This window comes from Suricata suricatta, chromosome 1 (assembly GCF_006229205.1).
Source record: "Suricata suricatta isolate VVHF042 chromosome 1, meerkat_22Aug2017_6uvM2_HiC, whole genome shotgun sequence".
In the NCBI taxonomy this organism is placed as follows: Eukaryota; Metazoa; Chordata; class Mammalia; order Carnivora; family Herpestidae; genus Suricata; species Suricata suricatta.
The window spans coordinates 75,158,365-75,165,148 of NC_043700.1; positions in this window are offsets into that span (position 1 = coordinate 75,158,365).

Sequence of the window (6,784 nt, forward strand, 5' to 3'; positions counted from 1 at the left end):
ACCTTGAACTGAAAGCTTGAACTGAATGGGTTCTGTATAGCAATTGCTATTGCTTTGTTAGAGTCTTACTCAGTCTCTTTTCTAACAAGCATACCTTTTTCCTCTCTGTGGATGAGTTAATATTGGAGTTGTTTTTAATTCTTTTTGTTTTTTTGTTGTTAAACATTATGGTATGAATTCAGTATTGGCTAGAAATATTTTTTAAACATTTCTAAATCTTTAGACTCCTTAATATGTTTGAACCATGAATTTATTTGAACATTGAAAGATTTGTTGTTGTTGTTGTTGTTGTTTTAGTAAAAAATCAGTGGTGCTTGTGGGAGTCCATTCAGTAAGGCTAGCCTGGAATTTAGTCACTAAATCAACTAAGAAAGGATTGATATGTAATCTCTTGGAAATGGACAGTACTGGTAGATGCACTCACTATCTTCTGCTTGGATACTCCAATGGAACCTAAGTCATGAGAGGACCATTGGGTTTGGAGCTTGGAGTCCTGTATTTGGGTTTTGCCTTTAGCACTTAATAGCTGTGGGACCTTGAGCAAGTCCCTTAAGTTTTTGATCCTCAGTTTCCTTATATGTAAAATGGCAGTGGTAACACCTACACATCCCTATCTCACAGATGCTGAGAGAATGAATATGAAGGTCTTTTAAGAAGCCAAAGTTAGGTAAATATGAGTTAGCATTAAGTATTCTCATATGTTGCCAATGACTATCTTCAAAGATTGTATTTAAAGAATGAATAGAATTCTTTACTCCTTTAGAGAGATGACAACTTGAATTCAAACATTTATTTTTTATTATTAAAATGAGGATTTTTTTTGTATGAGGAAAAGACAAGTGAAGAATAATAAGTTCTTTGTTTAATAAAGTAGAACAATTCATTAGATCTGATGAAAAATAGAGGTTTGTTTTCCTCAGTGTTTTAAAATTATGCATCCCAAAAGGAACCAATTTGGATATGTTTTCATAGAAACATCTGGACAGTGGGTTAGAAACGTTTAGAATGTCCTGGTCTAAGTATTTAATTTATTTGGGCTGTCTAAGCCTTTACTCTGGAATAGAAACTTAGGACTCACCTTTCCTTGGTTATTCCTTACAGTAACTAGTGTCAGCTAAAGAGACTGGAATGCCAATCCAGCAGTCTGTGTGAGTCAGTCTTCCGTTAAAGAATTCTTTCAGGCAGGGAATTGTAAATGAAAACATTTTGAAGTCAGGCCATGAAAACACAGAATTCATTTGTACCCAGCTAATTCACCAGAGAAAATAACCTGAGGTATATTTATTGCAGGAGAAAATCAAGCATTCTAATGATCATGATTAAGCCTTTGGAGAAAAAGGATTCATTAACAAACAGTCATTCTCTCTTATCTAACCTTCCTGTGACCTGAAGTTATAGAAACAAAATACTCCAAAGAACAAATACTATTGAAAGTTTATTTGTGGTGGTTGCAGGGGAATGACATTTCACAGAAGTGGAACAGAATAAGGGGTGCTGAAGGGAAGGCCCACAAATCTTCTGATTTTTGGTGATTAAAACACTAAAAATTAAAAAAACTGATTTCATTAGTCTAAATATACTTCCTAATATGCCAGACTCTTTGGGATGCTAAATAGTTTACATATGTGCATATTCAAATGTAGAATGTAACAGATTAAAAATGTGGATTAACTTAAAATACCTTAAGGTTTTTTTTGAGCATCACCAGCTTTCAATTTTTTTCTTGGTGAAACTTTCCACGTATTGGGGGAATATGTTTTTAAAAAGAGGGGCACCTGGGTGTCTCAGTCAGTTAAGCATCTGACTTTGGCTCAGGTCCTGATCTCACAGTTCATAGATTAGAGCCCCATGTTGGACTCTGTGCTGACAGCTCAGAGCTTAGAGCCTGCTTCAAATTCTGTGTCTCCTTCTCTCTCTGCCCTTCCCCACTCTCTCTCTCTCTCTCTCTCTCTCTTTCTGAAAAACAAACACTAAAATTTTTTTTAAAAAGGACAAAAGATAGGAATATTACTTTACTGACTATTCAGAACAAATGCAATAATCCTTCTTGACTTCACACCCCACTTCCCGCCACACAAACATACACCAGTCATGCCCTTAAATTTCTGTTTTCATTTATAAAATTACTTGGAAGGATTGTCTATACTCATTGACTCCAATTTTTCTTTTCCCATTCTCATTTAAATCCACTTAATGAGATCTAGCCCAGACTAATTGGTCACGTAGAACCATTAGATTCTTTTTGGCAGATAATGGTAGCTGCCAAGACAGACAAGGTCGGATTTGTATTCCTCCACCATCTCCCTACCAGGTTACAATGAAAGCTTGTTTCAGAGCAAATTCTCATACATGTACAACATTTATTAGCAAGCAGGCACCAAAAGTATATAAAAAACTCAAATCTTTGTCTTATCAGATGTTCTGTTCACAGCCCTTGAGTGTAAAGCTGGACATGGGACCAATTAGGGATCTTGGCTATGGTGCCACTCTGAACTGTACAGGCTACAGGGCATACCAGACTTTTATACCATCTTCATGCTTTCAAAGTGGAATGAAATGTTTTAGGCAATCCACACTGTTGTGACTCTCACAAATTTCGCCTATGAAAATCTATTTAAATCTTCACAATGATTGTAAACAAGTTCTCTGGTGTTTCAGTGATAAAAGTCACTGAAATGATTTTGGTAGCTTCCTTTGTAGAGTAGGTTTTGTTATTTTAGTTGCCCCAGAATCACAGAGAAGATTTGTTAAAATACACATTGCTAGGCCCTACCCCTGGAGGTATGAGGGGGGCTTGAGAACTTTTATTTATAACAAGCACCCACATGATGTTATTTCTGGTCTGGGGTTCTCAATTTGAGAACCCATAATAATATATTTTTTAAATTTTAAAATTTTATTTGAGAGAGACAGACAGTGCGAGTGGGGGAGAGTCGGGGGGAGAGAGAGAGAGAGAGAGAGGGAGGGAGGGAGGGAGGGAGGGAGAGGGGAGAGGGAGAGAGCATCCCAAGCAGGCTCTGCTCCACCAGTGCAGACAGAGCCTGATGTGGGGCTCCAAACCATGAAACCGGGAGATCATGACTTGAGCCAAAACCAAGAGTAGGACACTTTACCAACTAAGCTACCCAGGCACCTCAGGAACCCTTTATACTATGATTGCAGGCCTATTTCTCCTCAAGTTAAATTTGGTAAATGTAGAAAATGGCATATTTTATCTATCTTTGAAAACCTAATTCATTAATTTTTAATTCTGATCTTTTACAATTATATATTTAAGATTATAATTGCCCCCTAAGTCTCACTCTATTGACACTGTGCAAGTTTTATATGTAGTATTTCTGTTGACATTCACGTCTAAAGATTTCATAATTTCCAGTATGCTATTTATTTCTTAAATGAATTATTTAGCACAGTGGTGTTTATTTTCTGTGGGTTTTTTTTCAGCCTTTGTTATTGGTTTCTAATTTCATTGCATTGCTGTCAGTGACTACCGTCTATATAATATCATTCCTTTAGTAGTAGAAGAAACTTCTCTTGTAGTATGGGGTATGGCTAACTCATAAGGTTTCCATAGGATGGCTGGAAACATTGGAAGGCCTCCAGATATCCTCTTCTCTACTCGTGTCCTCTTCTGTCCATTCTCTGAGATTCTTGACCAGTGGTTCTCAGACCTTATGGTGCTTCACCACCACCTGGAGGACTTGTTAGAACATATGTTTCTGGGCCTTCCTACAGGTGTATTAGATTCAGTCAGCCAGGTGTGGTTGAGGGATTTCCATTTTTAAATTTTCAGGTGATGCTGAAGCGTTAGTTGAGGGAATCACACTTACAGAACTGCTGGTGCAACTCACAACGCCTCCTCTATTTCTCATGACTTTGTTGTCCAGTGCCCCCAGTTTTGATGTAAGAGTCATTTCCGATCTTTGCTATCCTGACACCTCTGCAGGTTTGCTGGGGTTGTTTTGTGCAAGAAACTGAACTGTGTTCTATAACCCAACTCCAACTTCTAATTGTTCCATTTTGTTTTTTCCAGACATTGAGTTATACCTCTATTGATCAATCACATTATTGGTTAGTAATTTCCAGACCTTACTTCACAAGGGGATGACTGGTGAAGGTTTTCAGACACAGATGTTCATGATTCTCTGCTGGAGATTCTGGGATATGAAGTGGTCATATGTGGATTTTAAATCCTTCATAATTATTTCCAATCTATAGCAAGGATTAAGATATATTGACCACATAGGTTGGCAGTAAAGGTTGCCTTTTTAGGCAACATTACTTCACTTATTTGAGAACACGTTCATATGAGATGGTGGATGTGTCTCCAACTAGAAGCCTTAGCACAATAGAGTAGAAACTGAACTCAGGAGATAGGTTCAGCTGGATATAGATATGGATAAAAAAATTGTGAACTTAAAAATGACTATTGAAGCTACAAGAATGGGTGCACTGTCCATAAGGGAAAGATTGGGAAAGAAGAAAATTGCATCAAGGAGTAAGTCTTGGGAAATACAAAAATGCATTGTCAGAGAAAGAAGTAATACAGTGAAGAACCATTTGTGTCGGAAAACCAATGACTTGGGGAAGGACAATCAATTTAACTCACTGTTGTCTTTGTAAAATCAACTCTAATTTCTGTCAATAGTGATATCATATTCCTATTTGTCCAGGTCCAGAGCCATCTTTGATTCTTTGTCTTCTCTGACCCCTCAGGCAAATTCAGCTGATACCTCTTGTAATGTTTTTCATTCATCTCTTCCTCCACCTTGCCAATCTCATTTTTCATGAAGGTCTGTAACTAGTCCTCTAGCTATTTGAATCCATCATGCACATTATTGTCAGATTTATCTTTCTGAAGTGTCATTTTGATATGTACATTTGTTGCTTAAGAGTCTCCATGATTTTGTTACTGTTGTTACCAATAGCCAGTCTTTCTAATCTTGTATTTCCCTACTCCAGGCAAACTGACTTTTTTTACCTTATTGCTTTTGCTCATACCTTTTCCTACTAATCTCCACCTCATTTAGCGAACTCTTATTTATCTTTTGAGACCCGGATTAAATCTTATTTCTTTGGGCCTCCTTTGGGTTCATACACTGAAGCCAGAATGTGTAGATTCAAATCTCAACTCTGCTACTCTTACTAATTGTGTGATCTTGGATAGATCACTTAACCTTTCTGAGCTTAATTTCCTCTTCTATAAATAAAAACACTCTTACCTGTCTCACAGGTTATTGTAAAAATTAAATAAGTTAACAGATATACAGTACTTAAATTATCCTGTGGTATATGATAAGTGCTTTATACACATTAGATATAATGATGGTAGTGGTGATGGTGGTGGTAGTGGTGATGATGATGATGATGATGATGATGATGGTGATGGTGATGGTGATGATGTGGAAGATAATGGTCTTCCCTGACTATCTTATATCCTTCTTCTCAACTCAGCATTTATTCCCTAAGTTTCTCATTTAGTAATTGGCAGTATGATATCTTTCCTTCTGTTGGTAATTATCTTTTAAACGATTTAAGTATCATCTTGTCTTTTAGATGCTAAACTTCTTAAGGATAGGCAAATATGTTTGACACCGCTCTGTAAGGATTTAGAAGAGCCTGAAAACATAGTTAGTGTTTGCAGATTGGAGTTGGATTGACAGTGGTAACCACATGAGAAGTCAAGAAATCTAATTAAAAAATAGAACCCAGTACCTCTGTCATTTTCCTAACATGAAGTCACTTGAGTAGATATTGTACCATACGCTAATGTAAATAATAAACATAATCCAAAATCCCATTCCAAGTATTTTTTAGTCATTTGGACTCTGAAACAATGAAAAGAAGAGCTGAAACATATTCTTATACTCTCTATAAATGTTCAACAATAGCTTCATTGGCTGGAACACATAATCTTTGCCTCATATTTTTTTCCTTTGAGAAATACTCTTTCTGGCTACAATTTTAAAATAATAACATGGTTATAGGGCACTGAAAAGGATCTCTGTGATTATAGTTTCTAGAATTTGGCTAGAATAAGAGAAAAGGTATCAAGAAGCACTGGCTGCCAAGAACTAATGATTCTGGAATTAATTGACATGTCTGGACTAAATTGTCTTCAGAGACAGTTGTTAAAGTAACGAAGAGGTAATAATTATTTACTCCAAAGAGCTACATGCTCAGTCTTGGCAGTCTTATAATGAATAAAATATTCAGTAGATTCTTTAGGTTTATATTTAAGTAGAATATGAAACAGTATTCATCAAATTTAGGAGAAAGTCTTCAAGTGACTAAGCCAAAACCAAGTAAAGTATTCAGGTTATAAATTTTGGGAATTCAGGCCAGCCAAGACTAATGTTCACCCCCTATTTAAGGCTATAAGTATCAGTCATCCTTGTCTGACATGAATTTTCTTTTCAAAAATAACAGTAATACACACACACACACACACACACACACATATATACCCCCCCCCCCCCCCCGAGAAGATATCTGTTGCAAACTTGCAGTTTTACCTTGAGTTAATATGATTTCAGGCTTTAGTTTAGTTACCTATAAATTGGATTTGAAATCCATAATCTCTAAGGGGTATTTCTACTCTAATACATCTAATAGTTTTTAACAGTGTGGGCTTCCTCCCCTAATTTATTTGATTTTTTTATGTTTTTTTGAAGTGTCTCTAAGTAGGGATTTCTTTTTTCCTTCCTTCCTTCCTTCCTTCTCTCACTCACTGTCTGTTTCTACCCTCAGCCACCCACCCAATCCCTATAAATGCATTGATCTT